Here is an 18886-nt window from a genome sequence, read left to right on the forward strand (position 1 = left end):
TTTGATTTTGTTTCCTGGTGCTTTCCTCGCCGCCTCGTCACCTCGCTTTCTGATTGGCTACACGCCACAGTCCACAGGCTGCGTGCTCGTTTGTCCATGGGGGCAACCCAGTCTCCTACTAAAAATGTAACAGCATTACAAAATAGCATGGCGAGAAAATGTAAGGTTGTTACATATATTTGAAGCTTTTTTGCGGCAAAACAGTTAGTTCACGTATCGCGAGAAATAGTAGCTGTATCTATGCTGTAGATCAGCATACTTCACTGCATGACTTAACTGTAGTCTACTGTAGTCTACCGTTCTCTTTTAATGGGATCTACCAGGTAAGACAGGAATAGTTTGAAATCATTGTTAACACCATATTTACAACATGTTTGGCTTGACCTAAAATAGTTAATGGAAATATACATAATGAAAATGTGCAATATACAATGTTTTTACTAAGACCATCATGTTTTTTTACCGACCGGCACCGCGCAGACCCGTTATGAGACTGAATCTGCAAAAACCTGACCGGCAAAAAAAATTGAAATTTAAAAATAGGCTATTTGTCTTGAATTCGAACCTGATTCAACCCAGCGCGATCATTCAATGTTGTGAAAATGGGTTAATTAAACATGCATTGGCAAACATGAAAAAAGCAACCACTTCTGCAAAAGCTAGCATAACGACAGTTGGTTGCTGCAGGCATGCTAGTCTACACTTGTACACATGCACGCACACACACAGTAAAATTATGCACATCGTATCATGCATTGTTTTCTATCACTGTGATCTTGATCAAATTTGCCATAACAGTTGTAAAACTGTGTCTTAAGGGCGTATTTAAAAGTTTTCACTGACAGTCCAGATTTGATGTTGTAACTTGTAAGGGAGAATACGCAATGCTTTAGCCCATAGTAGGTAAAGGAAGTCAAATTTATTTATGAAGCACAACTTTTAACATAGCTTCACATAGCTTCACTGAATAAAGTGAAAGCTGTGCCTAAAGTTATGGCCTATAGTTCATCATGCAGTATTGGCTACTGACAGCCAGGGCTTCTGACAGAGAAGCTGCACCCTCTTGTGTGTGTGTGTGTGTGTGTGTGTGTGTGTGTGTGTGTGTGTGTGTGTGTGTGTGTGTGGAGTGTGTGTTGTGTTGTGTTGTGTGTGTGTGTGTGGTGTGTGTGTGTGTGTGTGTGTAAAGAGAGGAAGAAAAGGTGGAGATGTGTATAAGATGTAGCTTATGATATATAATAAATGTTGTGCTAATGAATAATAAGTAAATTAATATTATAAGTAAATTGGTATTGGTGTACTGTACTGTGTGCAGCTCAAAGTGAGTGTTTATGTCTTTTTGTGCTAGTTTCATGTGAGGTTAAACCAAAGCCACCGCAAAGCTGCCACAAGTTCCCAGCTGCACCACTGGCGAGAGTCCAGATGAGCTGAAAGTGAGCAGAAGGTGGCTACTGGTGTGGAGAAGTTTACATCTAACACAAAACTGTCCAGCCCTGGCAGCCCATCAACCTCAACTTATATGTAACTTACGAGAGGGTAACAAAGCAAGAGGACTGTCATCTTTAGCAGTTATCACCTCTCTTACCCCTGAACATCTACAACTTTGACGGCTGGATCCGTATCTACATCCTAGATGGAGAACCATGCTGAGTGCTGCTCCATCATATTCCTCGAATGTATTACTATATTCCCCGGCATTCGAAGGCAAGACCGCAAACCTGAGCAACACACGTTGTCATTTGATCAGCTGAGCTAAGCTGAGCTGAAGGGGCATCTAAATGCTTCTCAACGGTCCAGTTTTGGCTGACTGGTATTCAAGATGACTGACTACAATTGATTGGTAAATCAATAATACTGTGCATGTGTGCCAGACAGCAGCTGCACCTGGGCATGGAAATTATAGACAAAATGAGTCCAGAAGACTGCTCATGCCTCCATCCAAGAAAGCCAAGACCCCAAACAAGACCAAAGTCCTCTAGGTGGTTGTGGTGAGAGACATTTCAGCTACCACCCCTGCAAACCACAGCCATGCCAGTGGGAAACAAAGGGTGTGACTGCGTAGGCCATTGAAGAGCAGTGACATGCTACATCAGGTTCAACCATTGTGAAGAACCATTTCCACACCTCACATGGACTCACAGTACACACTATTGCCATCTGTTAGACGCTATTGCTGCATCAAAACCCAAAACATCTATGCTGTGTGAGAGCCTTTTCCCTCACACATCAGGCTCATCAACACGCTGTCGACTCCCACATAAACTGAACTGAAATGCTGAACTCTCTCTGAACAAGTAAACAAATCTCTGCATGGGCTATACATGCTGCTGTTACTATGCACCCCCCCGACCTTTTAATTGTATGTTCTAAACTTTACTGTATGTCCCAAACCCCCTCACACAGGTAAACCCTCCTCACACACACACACACACACACACACACACACACACACACACACACACACAAACTCACTCACTCACCCCACACACACTGTCTGTGTCATCTTTGCCCTCAGTTTTACCTCAGTTTTGTGCCCAAATAAGCCCTGACGTCCTGTTTATGTTAATAAACGACATCGACGCCAAAGATATCTCCTGACTCCATGTAATCATTACAATATCAAAAACAGTTTGAGAATGATGAATTTGGAACAACCTGATCTCACAGAATTACGTGAAATGAACACAAACTCTTAACACCGCATTACGTGGTGGAGGCACAGAATGTGTGAAAATTACATGTGGCCACCACGGAAAACAATGCCAATGTAAAGTCAATGAGGATTCTTTTACGTGTTGGACACACGGATTCGCTGGTACGTCATGCAATGGGCGGTAGTTTTCTAGTTTAAAACGTCTCTGTGTAAGGTGTGGAAAAAGTAAAAACATTTTTTTTATTTCATATAGTAATATTGAGAGTATATATAAAACAGTATTATTAATAAAAAACAATGATTCAAAAGATTAAGACGTCACAGCACAGACGCTTTACCGCATTCATTTTGTTGAAAACTTCGTTGTGTGAAATGTAAAAAAAAGATTATGTCGTTACCACGGCAACTTTACGCCGCTGACTGACGCATCCATTCATTTCACTTTCCACCCGACTACAGTAAGTACCTCAACTCAAGGGCTTTTCATTAGTTGAATAGGCTACACAAGCCAATATTGCTGCCATGTCTTCCGTGTGGCCCAATCTCTATAACGTTTTATCACTGAAGTGTTAGTGTGCTGCTGCATTATTTATTTTATACAACTAACGTTACCCCCCAAGCAACTCCGCCAGCTGTAACATGACCCGGCCGGCACTGCTGGATTGTGGCACTGACAGCTATCAAAACCAGTTTAAATGCACGTATTTGCACGTTTCTTATCAAGTCATTAACAAAGAGGTGTTGGAGTGGTTAAAGAATGTAAATGTAAGAAGTGTAAATATAAAAATAAATATATATATATATATATATATATATATTTATATATATATATATATATATATACCACCATCGGGGGATGGACTGGAAGAAAATAGTGGCCCTGGACTTTTCCAGAGGATTGGACTGACCCAATGATGCGCTAGACCTAAAACAATTATGTTGCATGCATAATGATTAAGAGACGGACCCCTACCATAGAATACAATAGAAGCCTTTTCCTGCCATTCTTGTACAGAATTCCTGATTAGTGCACTAAAAAAAAAAGTCACAGGTTCTACAATACTTAAAATGATAAATACAACTGGATTTTGCCCTAGATGTGGTGTATTCTTTCCACTAGGATAAATTGCTCTAAATGAATAGAATACATGTAATTATTGCAATATTGCACTGGAATACATTTAATCATTGCTAAAAGCATATAGCAGTAGGCTATTCTGTAAGACAGAACAAGACTTTATGCTGGAGTTTCCACTTTCTGTACGCCAACATATAAATTATATTTATGTAGGTATTTCCTTGTGTCAACTAAAAGTGGTGTGATAATTGTAGCCCTGAGATTGATTTGTATTGTTTGTAGTGGTTGTGATTAAGTAAGATTAAGATTTAAATAATATTTACAATATTTAGATCATAGCAATTGAGAAATGCTAATTTACTTTAAATGCTATTCTAATGGTTCTCTTTTTCCTGTTTTACAGCTTTGCAACACTTTGACACCCACAGAACACACATATCCACACACACCGCACATTTAACCAACAGCACTTTTCAGAGCCCCTTTTTGCACTCTCGTCTCTTTTACTCTCTCACTCTTTCAATCACTTTCCTACTCTTTTCAATTTGTGTAATGTTTTTTTGTATTTTTTGTCTGTACTGTTTGTATATGTGTGCCATGTCCCTCAATTCGGACGTGAGGGTCTTTGATGACCCAAATGAGGCCAGGGTCCATATGGCAGAATTAATGAGCTATGCTCATTTAAACTTTGTTGTTTTATTTGTTACATTTGACTTCAATCTCTGCAAATATATAGGCTACCATGACCATGGAAAACCCTGCCTTTCATCAAAAGAAAAAGAGGACAAGCAGGAAGAGATTTCTCAGCCATCCAATGGTCAAAAGCAGACGTGAGAAACGCCGGGAAACACCGTGCCCTCAATCAGGTTTGTTTCTTCCGCAAAAGATACCACTTTGAAAAGGTTGTGTCAATGTTTGTGAACACTTTTCAAACTCACTACTAAATATAAACTACTAAAAAAAGCTTTGAAATGATAATCCTTGCTTGTATTGTTTTTTTGGTTATGTTTACTTAATGTACATTTTAATTGTAGTAAGTTTTGCTTAGTTTTGTTGCTTGCAGTCCTCACAGAACATTTTCATATTAAAATGAGTGTAATTTTAGATTGGTTAATGGGTTAAGCAAAAATGACTGTTTCTGCAGTTTCACAAGCCAGAAGAAGGGATTCTGTGCATGAGGAAGGCCTTCAGATGGAAGGTCACGAGGTGTCAAGTCTTGGTTAGTGTATTGATTGTTACAGCAGTTGATGTTCACTACTATTTTTTCCCATTTCCTCCTTTTATTTACACATGTTTTTATCATAATTTTGCAGATTTTGTAAATCTCACCACAAACACAGTAAAACATAACTATTCTGGATGCAGTCATTAAAATGTGAATTGACTGTGTATGTACAAGTGTATTTTGTAGAAGTATTATTTGCAAATATTACTCTGGATGCAAATACGGAGTTATAGCATGTTGTCATTACTCGTCAGCATATTTTTTCAACTCAAAGATGGTTCAGTATGGTTCTTCCTTAAAGTCCATAATGATTTGAGTTTTCGGGAGGCTTACCAGCTGTTTAATTTTTTAGAAACCCATCTTCAAGAGTTAAGAGAAACTCTTACTGCAGTCCATGTTCCGGAGGCAACAGACACAAAAGTTTCTGCTTGGGCACAAAGACAGCTTCTCACAGATGTGAGAATGAAAACGGATAGGCCAATGCTTTTTGATGCCAAACTCTCAGCTGAGAGAATAATAATCCAAAAGTGCCACAGATGCGTTGCTATAGAAGCTGTCATTAGGTGCCTGGACTGTGTACCACTGGACATGGAGTTCCTCTGTGCAGCCTGTGACATGGAGGCCCATAAGAAGAACATCTTCCATGACAGAGAGGCTACAGTGTCATGGATTTCTTGAGCCCATACCCCCGACAACTGCTGTGGTGCTGGATGAAAATGGCCAACCTCAATTTTGTGAACAAAGTACTGTATGTACTGTATGTTCAGACTAATAACACATTACAATGTCCTAACTGTAATTCCCCAAGCATTGTGTGAGGAACATGTTTATATTTTACTTTTTTCTCAATGGCTTCTAAAACGCTAACCTCATTCTCAAAGCTAAACTGAAAATATGATTGTAACAATAACATAAAAGAATAGAGTTGGAATAGGGGCCAGTTGTGCTATTACTGTTGTGTTTTGAGGCATACATTTTTCAGACTGAGGTTAGCGCTTTGGGAAATGCATCAAAAAGATTGAGGAAAAACTGTAAATACACCCTACCTACATCATTGTTTTCTCTATTGCAGTATGTCAACTGCCCATTCCTACAGCCAGTGCAGTCTGTGGATGCTCTCATGACCTCACAGTCACTCCGGGGAAGCATATTTCTGTGGTTACATTTAATGGTATGTTGTTTTGACTATACAGTATAAACGCAAATGTCTTTATGATATACAATATGATCAGACAAACTGTCAATATCTGATAACTGAAATATATTTAGCTTTTACTTTGTCCACTTGTTCACAGGACGATATGATGTCTGCTTGCCTCAGAAATCATGTCCATCCTGCTCTGCAGAATGGACTCCAAGTGTTAAAGACTTGCTAAAGTATCGGTTCTGGCCATCCACCACCAGCTGCCAGACCCTTTACAAATTCGATGTGTTCACCTCATTTGAACAAATGAAGGTGACCGCACCAGCCATGTCCAGACAAGCCTTCCTGAAAATGCTGGAGCACAGATCTGTCCAAACTGGAAGGGTGAATCTTCTTTAATCACACTGAATCATATAAGTGTATACCTAATATTTAAATGTGGGCACAGTTTTCAATAAAATTCTAACCAAAGATTTTTAACATACAGACCGGCAGTATCTGTGCGGATACATTTCAGCGCAGCTATTTTGAATTTTCATACTGTCGCTTCAAAGAAGAGGATATGTGCCAGGTCCATCATTTCAACTGTCCAGCATGCTCTCCACACATGTTGGCTGTCTGCTCGGATGGAAACAGAAAGCATTACCGTTTCTGCAAGTCAAAAGGGTAGGTATATATGTATTATACAAATATTTATTTTATGATTGTCTCAGAAAATGGTAAAGAAAAGAAAGCGAATACAAATAGTAGTGTCTTTGAGGTGTCATACCAGACATTTTTTCAATAAATAGTAAATGTAGTACTCGAAGATTTTTATTATTGACTTGCATTTTAACATATGTACAGGACTGAGGAGCCGCCCATCTACGAGGGCTTGTTTCTTGCAAAGGACGAGGAGGTTGCTACATTTGTGGACCGTCAGAATCAGAAGCAACATGAGAAATGTAAAAAGAAATATATATTTATTTTGTTTATAATGATAGTTTTACAATATATGTTGTTGTGAGAAATTCTTTATTGTTTTGTTAACATATGGCTTAACGTGTGTATAATAAACTGATTTTATAGGCAAAAAATGACAGTGCTCTTTGTGGTACTGCCAAGTTCACAGCTGGCAGAGAGATGTCAAGAAAGTCTGGCTCTCAGATAGATGAGGAGGGCATTCAGGTTGCAGTTTGCCGGTATGTATTTTGTAAGTGTGTGTATGGTCCATGAGGGTGGTCTCATTCAGGTTTAAAGAGAGAGTATTATAGAGGATTACTAAGATTTGAAAGCTTTAAGCACTTATGATTGGTAAGTGGCATTTATCCATTCATTGTAGCAGCCAAGTGTTATATTTGTTGTATATTTGTATTTGTTGGTGGGTCAGTTTATAATTAACCACTAGATTGTCTTCTGATTAAACAGACATGGGTTTCTCTTACGAGGACTTAACCATTACCGGGGAGAAATATTTGCCTACCTGATGTTTCTGCAAAAAGAAATGTCCAAGAAGGCAAATGTTACATTCTTTTGCATGGATGTTACTTGCAGGTAATTCTACACTAACACTAAAAAAATGCTGCACCTGCTTTTTAGGTACTGGCCATACCTTAACAAATTAGCAGAGGGGTTACCAGAGCTTCTGCCTTTGACGGACATGAGGCCATTTCTTAGCGTCATGCATGCTAAAGCTCATACAGCAAAATGCGAGGTACATGCAATTACTTTAATACTGGTGTGACAGTGGTATGGAATTAGAGAGCAAGCTAACCAAATATGTTGTGTGTTAACCTTCACCAACTTTGTAGAACAGGGATTTTGTTTTCCCATTCAAAAAAACCTTATGTTATGAGTGACATATTTGAGGGACTATTTATAATGTTATTTATCAAAAGCATTAATGTAGATATGAACTGCATTATATTATCTAAAGGATTTTAACATTGCATATCATGCCTGATTGTATTGTATTATGCCTGATTGGATTATGTTCAAAGATCCTACTGTATATGTACAGGTATGCTACATAACCCTTCTCACGCTGTGTTGCAGGTGAGATGGGGTGGCAGAAGCCAGGATGGAGCAGGAAACACAGTGGGAGAGGAAGTGGAGCAGGTCCATCCATCCATCCATCCATCTTCGTCTGCTTATCCGGTGTCGGGTCGCGGGGGGAGCAGCTCCAGCAGGGGACCCCAAACTTCCCTTTCCCGAGCAAAATTAACCAGCTCCAACTGGGGGATCCCGAGGCGTTCCCAGGCCAGGTTGGAGATATAATCCCTCCACCTAGTCCTGGGTCTTCCCCGAGGCCTCCTCCCAGCTGGACGTGCCTGGAACACCTCCCCAGGGAGCGCCCAGGGGCATCCTTACCAGATGCCCGAACCACCTCAACTGGCTCCTTTCGACGCAAAGGAGCAGCGGCTCTACTCCGAGCTCCTCACGGATGACTGAGCTTCTCACCCTATCTCTAAGGGAGACGCCAGCCACCCTCCTGAGGAAACCCATTTCGGCCGCTTGTACCCTGGATCTCGTTCTTTCGGTCATGACCCAGCCTTCATGACCATAGGTGAGGGTAGGAACGAAAACTGACCGGTAGATCGAGAGCTTTGCCTTCTGGCTCAGCTCTCTTTTTGTCACAACGGTGCGATAGATTGAATGCAATACCGCACCCGCTGCGCCGATTCTCCGACCAATCTCCCGCTCCATTGTCCCCTCACTCGCGAACAAAACCCCAAGGTACTTGAACTCCTTCACTTGGGGTAAGGACTCATTCCCTACCTGGAGAAGGCATTCCATTGGTTTCCTGCTGAGAACCATGGCCTCCGATTTAGAGGTGCTGATCCTCATCCCAACCGCTTCACACTCGGTTGCGAACCGATCCAGTGAGTGCTGAAGGTCGCAGGCCGATGATGCCATCAGGACCACATCATCTGCAAAGAGCAGCGATGAGATCCCCAGCCCACCAAACTGCAACCCCTCCCCACCCCGACTACGCCTCAATATCCTGTCCATAAATATTACAAACAGGATTGGTGACAAAGCGCAGCCCTGGCGGAGGCCAACCCTCACCTGAAACGAGTCCGACTTACTACCGAGAACCCGGACACAGCTCTCACTTTGGTCATACAGAGATTGGATGGCCCTGAGTAGAGACCCCCTCACCCATACTCCCGCAGCACCTCCCACAGTATCTCCCGGGGGACCCGGTCATACGCCTTCTCCAAATCCACAAAACACATGTAGACCGGTTGGGCATACTCCCAGGCTCCCTCCAGGATCCTTGCGAGAGTGAAGAGCTGGTCCGTTGTTCCACGACCAGGACGGAATCCGCATTGTTCCTCCTCAACCCGAGGTTCGACTATCCGGGAAGTGGAGCAGGTACTGCATACAATTAATGTCATGGTTTGATGGATACAAGGACTCATTTAAGAGACCAAAAAACACCAGTAAGTGGCAAGCTTGGTTTGAGAAATTAAGAACATCCTTTGTGTCTGAGGGCATGTGTTCCAATTTAATCCCAGGGTTAAACCAGGATATGTGTTTTTCTCTTAAACTATTAATTATATTCTCTTTATAGGTGAACAGCTTTCTTTCCAGGGCAGCTCTTGTCACAAAATATATGACAAAAGCAGGTTGGTATTGCACCTACACAACACAGTGTAATAAGGAAGAAGAAAAAAAAGTTCAGTTCAACAACATCTTAACTATTGTGTTTAGTCATGTCTATCTGTTTTGTCACTCAGTGTTGCCTTTTTGATGCAAGTTCTTACATTTTGGCTTGATGCTTTTTTGTTTTAATTAGGACGAGTCAACATGCTAACCCAACAGGCCATGGGTTGGAACTGACGAAAGAGGGATAACCTTCATCAAGCGTTAGCCCACAGATACCTCAAAGTAAGGGCTAATAACAATTGTCTTCTTATCACACTATGACAATTTTAATCTCACAGCTACAGTATATTGATTTGTTTCTTTTTATCTAAACCTCCTTCTGGGAATATATAAAGATGATGTAATTTATTGTTTCACCTGTTCTGATGAAGGTCTCGTATTGAATGTTTAACTTAAACTGGTGATTTTTACATTTTTGTGTTACATGGAGCTTTTATTCTGGAATTTTATTTTTTCTCTTCAAAAGATCACAGATAGGGCAAAAGTGGAAGCTGTCAGCCTCAGGAGCATCAAGGAGCAACAACCTGGATCAGGAGACCACACAGCAGTGGGTGTGTGATGTCAGGTACGTTAACAGGTACTTTGATGTCCTTTCATACATCTCTTAATGACTGTACCTTTATACACACCACAGAAGGTGGCTATATTTATTGAAAATGGGACATTGGAATGGAAAAAGGGTCACTGAGTATGTATTTTCTCCAATTGTTTCAACTATTTAGACAGAATCTACACTCCAGGGTGCACTGAAGACCTCAGGGCTGAAATTGAAAACTTAACAGTAACCCTTTTGCGCAAGAAGCAAGACCTGTATCGTCAGCATGGTTTGTTTTCTAAGTGATTTAAATGACATTTTAAAACAAGTTATAAAACAACACAAACATTCTGGCACCATGATAGTTTCCTTTTGGTTTCACTTTTGCAGATAGCAACCAGACAAGACAGAGAAAAAGAAAGACAATGGCACAGCTGAAGATAAAGCTTTGTGATCTGGTCTTGCAGTACAACACCACCGTGGAAGGAGATCAGATTGACGAGGAGTTGGCGTGCAGTCTGACAGATGGCTACATCCTGCCATGGGAGACGCATGAAGATGGTATATGATTGCTAGTTTGGTTTTTATATATATATATATATATATATATATATATATATAGAGGTTGGTCTTTGACCAGGTAATGCTGCTGAAACGCATGGAGGAGGAGCAGAGCGTCTTGGTGAAAGAGATGTCCCAACATGTTATGTACCTTCTAAAGGAAATACAACAAGTGGAGGCACTCAAGGGAAAGACTTTGGAGAGCATCAAAACAAACTGTTTGTACTACATCATACAGTATGTACGTTGTCTGTGTGATGTATCATCTTTTTCATTTTGTTTTCCCCCACAATTCCTCAACAGATTTTGGTGACCTGACAGAGGACGCTACACATGGGCTCAACAGTGTTCTCAGTCGGAGGTGGCACTACCTAAAAAGCCAAAGTAGCCAGTAGTATAGCCTTGAAGGAACTTGTTTTCTTCCATATACAGGAGGACATTGAAGATTGGGAGGACAACGGCTTCACTAGCCCCGAGTCAGAAGAAGAAGAAACGTAAAGTCCACTGCCTTTGCTCCTGTCCTTTCCAACTCTGCATAATCACTATGTATTGTGTTTTTTGTGTATGCCCCTGTAAAGCACTGTGACTGTGAAAAATGATGAAAAATACATCTTATTTAATTAGTTACTTTACTGTAAAATCAATCAAAATACCTTTAGTGTAGGGTGGCCTTGACATAAAAAGCCTGTAATTATGTATGGTTTGCAAAAATGGGAACTGCTGCGTCCGTTTAGATGACAGAAGTGTATGCGCGTTGTGCACACGCTACATTCTGGCCAAGCATGCTCCCCTAAAATAGCATCTGAATAACGCGCTACTGACTTTAGACTAGCACCACTGACTTTAGACTAGCACCACTGACTTTAGACTAGCACCACTGACTTTAGACTAGCACCACTGACTTTAGACTAGCGCCACTGACTTTAGACTAGTGCCACTGACTTTAGACTAGCACCACTGACTTTAGACTAGCACCACTGACTTTAGACTAGCGCCACCGACTTTAGACTAGCACCACTGACTTTAGACTAGCACCACTTTTAGACTAGCGCCACTGACTTTAGACTAGCGCCACTGACTTTAGACTAGCACCACTGACTTTAGACTAGCACCACTGACTTTAGACCAGGTTTTTCCTGGTCTGTGGCGGAATTGTTTTCTGAAACTGTAAAATAGAACCAGGGAATGTTTGCGCCTGAACAAACCTCCTCTTTTTGCTGAACCGCCCCCTGGAGCGCAAATTCATTCCCTAATTTACCGACGTGCATCTGTGGAGGGAAAAGTCAGTTGTGTGTCGGGTGCAAAATAGGAATGATACATGCGTCGATGTACAAAGGCTTTTGCGCTGAGTGCAAGATAGGGTCCATAGAGTTACATCCCTATACTTTTTTTGTCACTATATGTTCTCCACAGCTATGAAGAAAATGTGTTTTTAGCCATTGTTTAAATGATTAAGGAAAAATAAAAGTGTAAACATATAGGCCTATGCCTATACATTGTTTAATGTGTGCTTAGAGTGTCTCGACATAAAAATGGGCCAGGTGGACCTGGTTTACCTGTAAACTGTGTAGGCCTATTATTAAAGCCATTGAAGTTATCATGCTGTCTCCTTGACTTTCTACATTTAGGCCTAATCCCTGTTATTGCAACATGACTGAAGTTAGAAGGGCAGTCCTAATGAAAATAAAGCTCAACAATACAAGGGGTTAATGCTAATATATTATATATTGTTCCTTCGACTTTCGGATTAGTTTTGGATAGTGAAAGGCTACATTATCCATAATCCTCAGCCGCCGTTGCTACGGAGAGGGATTGCTTCCTACCGAATGGTATATTATTTCTAACTCAATTTTCAAAACTGAATTATTTAAAAGAATTTGTGTGCATCTTAACTTTTTATTAATATATATCATATACAGTGCAGTGTAATTACTAGTTCGGCTTTACTAGACACTATATATAATCAGTGGATATATCTTTTTACGACCCTAGCTACAACGATCTTTACAGCCAGCGAACTTAATATCACAAATAAAGCTAATTCTTTACTTTTTTAAAACATAGATCGTCCAGATGCAGTATAATTACTAGTTCGGCTGTACTATTCATTTTATATATTTATCAGATATATATTTTTACGACCCTATTTCTTTGCATACCGGAAGAACTACAAATGTTTTGCGGATTTTTATCAGTTTGATTACACTCGTCTTGGGAAATGTAGTTTTCACAATGTATTATTGTTTTTCTTACAATTGGAAGTTGTCTATAATGAATTGAGAGTCAACTGGGTAGTTTGGATAAAAAAGTTTTATAGAATGATAAACAGATGGGTTTACTCATAAATAAAATATGTAATTGTTAAATCGGTAAAAATGTATTTTAACCACATTTTATCTAAATTGGACAGTTCCCATGTTGCTGACTATACCCACATGACAGCTAAGGTCAAGAGCTCTCTACAACAGCTGAATCCATATCTGTAGTCCTTTGTATTGCTTAGTTATAAGGTTTCAAACATGCACCAAGGTCAAGGCTCAAAGGTCATTATTTCAAAGCAGGAGTCATGTAGACTCTTCATACATTTTATATGCCTATTGCATATGCCATGTCATTGTTTCTGAGAGCACTTTGAAGGCCTGTTTTTCTTGTTGCTTTTTTATTTAAAAATCTAAATGAATCATCTTTAGAGATTACTATTCTACCAGATTTGTATTCCTATTAGTTTTTTGCAAGGTTACAAAGAATCTTTTTTGGCATTTGCTCCTTTTCTCATTAAACATGCATCCATCCTCTTCCAGCCGTCAGGTAGAAAGTTGAAACATTGTCCTGGGTGAGGCATATGGTGATGATTTTGAACTCTGTGTGTGTTAGGGGGTGGGATCGGGCCAAATTTTTCTGTCCGAGCCCGGCCCGCGTCCGACAGAACCGTGACCAAACCCGGCTCGAGCGCTAAAGGCATCAAGAGACTTGTGTCCAACCCCAGCCCGGCCCGACAAAATCTAATTTTTTTTCACATACTAATGACACATGTAGGCTACGTGTGTTTGTGTGGAAAGCTTTTATTAAGCAACTGTAAGGCACTCAGAAATGTCAACAGATGAGCGCATCAGCACAGTGAGCGTGCACACGGGGCAACAAGCGCACGTTAACACAGGCGAACACAAGAGGCCCAATCATATAATTGAAATTAAATTAACATATGCATTGACAACTATGTGGAAATACTTCCACACAGTAGACTTTCCTTCATTTTCGGTGGTTTTAAAATCTCCTGAGGCCAACTTCTTTTTAACATCTTCCATCGTTGCGCTCTGAGCGCAGTCTGCGGCGTGCAGTCTGCCTGATGCACGTGTTTCAATGTCAGTTAAAGCTATAAACACATTTCCACAATTCTGCACACAGGAAGACGGATGTTAGGTTAATATTTTAAATTTATTTTAATCACAAAAACGAACAGGCCCATTAGCCTAAATAATAAGCTGTTTTACATTTTAAATGTCCAATGCCTTAGGCTACCGCGCTGATGTGACCGTCCGAGCCCGGCCCGAACCCGTCCATCATTTCTAAATAGCTGTCCGAACCCGGCCCGGATATCCCAGCTTTGGTGTTTGTGTGTGTGTGTGTGACGTGTAGGCCTATGTGTGTGTGTGTGTGTGTGTGTGTGTGTGTGTGTGTGTGTGTGTGTGTGTCTGTGTGTGTCTGTGTGTGTGTGTGTGTGTGTGTGTGTGAAACGACCTGAAGACAATTTGTGTAATTTTTCCCGCTTCGGTCCCCCTACTGGTTGTCTCATTGGAACTACAGCTGCAGCTAAAAGTTACATAGTGTTGCTTTCGGTTGCTTTAGACACAGTGGCAGGCCATTTTTTATCCGAAGACAACACAAGGGTTAATATACGTAATTAATGGGGGAAGTGTCATGGTGATTTTTGTTGGTTAAAACAATAAGTTTCAGTATTTTTTAAGACTTTCCACCACTTGGATTTCTTAGTACTTTTGTATGTTATAGAGGAGACTTTTATGAGACTAGATCAGTTGAAAGAGTTTCTGTTGCAATTTGTGTAGGTTCATGTTGCATAATGCTTGTAGGCCTACTATATTTACGTTTTTGTCTCATTGTTTTCTGTCTTTATAAGCTAAAGCATTGAGCTTACCTGTGAATGAAACTGGCTAAAGCCTACCAATGACATTAACTTTATGCTCTTTCTCTCATACACAGGCATACATTAATGATTTTAACTAACCTGGTAATTGCGATGCCTCCAAGGGTGGTATATTATTCTCATTTACTGCAGTAGGCTACTGTAGTAGTGGAGTACCAACAACTTTCAGTTCTTAACCCTTATGTGCTGTTGGGGATGTTTTCAGCCACTAAGGGGTAATTTTGAGTCTAAATTTGGCCATAACTTTTTCCGTGTTACAGCAAATGGAATGATTTTCACTGACAAATCTTATTTTAACACATATTTTAGGAAAATGCTTTGAAAATTTTCCAAAACCCAACAGTACACTGTGGGCAAATTCACCACCCTTTCGTTATGTTCGTGGCTGAAAACAGCCACTACTTTAAACTGCTGTAAAAATGTATCAGATAAATATTTTACATACATCTATTAATCAACCTCAGTCCTGATCAAAACTACTAAATTTTCTAAAAAAATCTGGATTTTATCTCTTTAATTGCCAATTTCATAAATGATGTCACAGATTTGGGAAAAAAACACACAAAATGACTGATTTTCAATATAAAATGTGATTGTGGACTGGATTTTTTTTTTCTTTTATCACAGTCTTGGACATGTCAAAGATAAGAAACAACATTGGTTTTGATGCATTGTTAATTTTTGTGCAGTATCAGATTTTAACTTTTTCTCCCTCATTTACTGTTTGTGGCTGTTTTTGCCCCATTGACTTCCATTATAACCACATTTTTTTTGATTGCAAAGCCATGACACCATATAATCATGCATTTTTGATTGTTAGTGGTTTTCCCTGTTGGGAAGAGGTAAAATTAGTAATTTGTACTGCTGATAACCAGGTGGCACCATTAACCCTTTAGATATGTCTGTGCAAAAAAAAACAATCTACTCAGCATCTGCATCAGATTTATGAACAATTTATTATGAACCAAAATGCAACAACTTCAAATAAACTGAACAATGGTTCAAGAGTTGAGGATGGATGAAGAACTAAATAATTAAACAAACCACAAACTGTGTGTGTGTGTGTGTGTGTGTGTGTGTGTGTGTGTGTGTGTGTGTATTTTCAATCTTTCCAGCAGGACTTGCAGCATATCACCACAACGGATGCAAGTGCTGACTGTTCTTTTTTTTTTGTCCTGTGCACCACTTGCATGTTCCCCTCTTCCCTTCTGAGCTCCTGGTGCCCACTGGTGTCTGTGGATCTGTGTCTGGAGGGACAGCTGCAGAAGACTGAATCTCTCTCACCAGCGAAGCAGCAACTGGTGCACGAGGGAGGTGCTCTCTCCTCAGTATTGCTGCAGAGACCAGAGAATTTCCCAGCTCTTCTAGGAAAAGCCTTCTCCGAAACAGCTTCGCCTGGTTCCAGGAGGGATCCACAGCTGTGAAGATGACATATGCATTATATGCCGAGACGTCCACCATATTGAAAAATAACGTCTGTGGCCACCGATTGGTCCTCCTTCTGCAACTGTAGGTGCCGACAACCTGAAAAAATAAAAGAACAAGAAAAGAATTTAGTACAGATTTCATAAGTATTTTTGAAGCTGCACATGACAATGAGAATGAATAATCATGCAAACATTGTCAAAACACAAACAGTATCTCCTAAATGTATCCCTACCAAGCACATGAATTCAAGTAACAAATCATGTAGTAACAAATGTGTAATGGCACAAACCTTGTCTAGATTGTCGACACCTCCCTTGCAGCGGTTGTAATCTGCGATTATCTCTGGCTTCTTTTTTGGTCCCTCTGTCACCACTGCTTCGCGGTGCCTTGTACTGATGAGGATCACATTCCTCCCCCGTTTCAGAATGTACCTCACAGCCGTGGTGTTCTTCGTGAAGGCGAAGACGGTGGAGAGGGCAGGTCGTCCTTTAGCCTGCACCAGGTTGGGTGGCAGCTCTGGTTTATTTTTCCTGATCGTCCCGACCAAGGCTATTTTCTTCCGCAGAAGCTCCTGAGCAAGTGGGTAGGAGGTAAAGAAGTTGTCACAGGTGATAGTAACGCCCTGGAGTCCTTCTGTCATCTCCATGACAACACGCTTTCCCTGACCCACCTCTGTAGCATTACCTGTCTTACCCAGGTAAATGTCACACCTCCAGGCATAGGATGTGCCAACATCAGCAGTCACCAAAATTTTTAGCCCGTATTTTGCTGGTTTTTTCGGCATTTATTGCCGAAAGCTGCATCTCCCTTTGAATGGCACAAGCTGCTCATCCACTGTGTCATCTTTGCCAGGGTTGAATAGGAGGGGAAGGCGATGCGTCCACATTTCCCACAGGGATCTGATCGGGGCAAGCTTATCCTCTCTATGGCTATATGGCGAGCTGGTCTCTGCAGCTTGTCATCAAAACGCAGAGCTCTGCTGATTTCATGGAATCTTGAGAGGGACATGGTGGCTCTAAAAATCGCACGACCACTGCGATTATCCCACAGGCAACGTGTGGACTCCCCTCTGGACCTGTACACGCCGGCCAAAATCAGTAGCCCCATGTAGGCACGGAGATTTGTGGAGTCCATCTTGGTCCAGTTTCTCATTGTGCGGCACCCATGGAGGTTGGTCATGCTGACAATCAATCATATCCTCTGTACAAAACAGATTGAACACAGAATCAATGTTCTGGACCCTTGCAATGGCATAGCAGGTCGGCCCTGGAGTCACGCCTCTTGCTGGCTGAAAAAAGGGAGTTGTCTCCGCGTTGGTAGAAAACCACACTTCGCTGTTTCTTCCAATCCACCCAGATCCAGGATCCTCCAAATCATCCTCGCCTTCAGTTGAAGCTAGAGAGGATGATGAGGGTGGCACATCCAAATCAGGATCGCACTCTCCTGAGTCTGTGGTGTCAGAGGGAGACAACGATACATCCTCCAGCTCGCTGGAGGAATCAGGCTGCATAATGACATCTAAAACTTCACTGCGAGTCAAGCCCTTTCTCATGTTGCTTGCTGCTCTTTTCACCAACAAATGACCAGCAGGCTTGCATGCAAGTGTTGAAATCCACTCGCTTTGTTTTGGTTTAGTCTGCATTTCTCGACATCAAAAGGCAGCAGATGCATAAATACACTTACTTTGTTTTAGTTTACTCAATGTAGTACTGAGAGCTGAGGTGCATGTTTTGATTTTCTCAGGTGAGTTCCCACACTCTCACTCTCTCTCACACACACAGACACACACTCACACACACTTTAATATGCTATTATACTCCATATAACTCCATGTACAATCCAGAATCTAAGCTTTTTTTTGCATAGGCCTATCTAAATGGTTAATGGTGCCACCTGGTTATCAACAGTAAAAATTACACATTTTACCTCTTCCCAACAGGGAAAACCACCAACAATCAAAAATGCATGATTATATAGTGTCATGGCTTTGCAATCCAAAAATTTGGTTATAATGGAAGTCAATGGGGCAAAAACAGCCACGAACAGTAAATGAGGGAGAAAAAGTTAAAATCTGATACTGCACAAAAATTAACAATGCATCAAAACCAATGTTGTTTCTAATCTTTGACATGTCCAAGACTGTGATAAAAGGTTAAAAAAAATCCAGTCCACAATCACATTTTATATGGAAAATCAGTAATTTTGTGTTTTTTTTCCCCCAAATCTGTGACATCATTTATGAATTTGGCAATTAAAGAGTCAAAATCCTGATTTCTTTTTAAAAAAAATAGTAGTTTTGATCAGGACTGGGTCTCAATTATTATGCAACAGTCTTTGTTGTAGCTGTAATCTGAATCAGGTCCATAAAAACATCAGTGATGCTTAAAATGTCTACAAAAAAAAAGAACTATTACAGTAATCACAAGACTTTGTGATGATTACGTGGGGTAAA

The 18886-nt window shown here is 40.7% G+C and overlaps 1 long non-coding RNA gene and 1 pseudogene across 6 annotated transcripts; one reads left to right on the forward strand and one right to left on the reverse strand.

Moving 5' to 3' along the window:
- The first annotated feature begins 9372 nt into the window (after positions 1 to 9372).
- LOC114551509 (uncharacterized) lies at positions 9373 to 11506 on the forward strand. Of its 6 annotated transcripts, none has more exons than XR_003691912.1 (8): positions 9373 to 9454; positions 9654 to 9708; positions 9879 to 9970; positions 10215 to 10325; positions 10471 to 10572; positions 10674 to 10844; positions 10906 to 11062; positions 11148 to 11506. It is a non-coding gene; the product is annotated as an uncharacterized LOC114551509 (long non-coding RNA). The 6 variants fall into 6 exon arrangements; XR_003691909.1 differs by having other exon boundaries at positions 10215 to 10313; XR_003691910.1 differs by having other exon boundaries at positions 10215 to 10313; positions 10924 to 11062.
- A 4631-nt stretch (positions 11507 to 16137) lies between these two features.
- Positions 16138 to 17986, reverse strand: LOC114551505 (piggyBac transposable element-derived protein 1-like; annotated as a pseudogene).
- Positions 17987 to 18886: the final 900 nt, after the last annotated feature.

Source organism: Perca flavescens, unplaced genomic scaffold (genome assembly GCF_004354835.1).
Source record: "Perca flavescens isolate YP-PL-M2 unplaced genomic scaffold, PFLA_1.0 EPR50_1.1_unplaced_scaf_12, whole genome shotgun sequence".
Classification (NCBI taxonomy): Eukaryota; Metazoa; Chordata; class Actinopteri; order Perciformes; family Percidae; genus Perca; species Perca flavescens.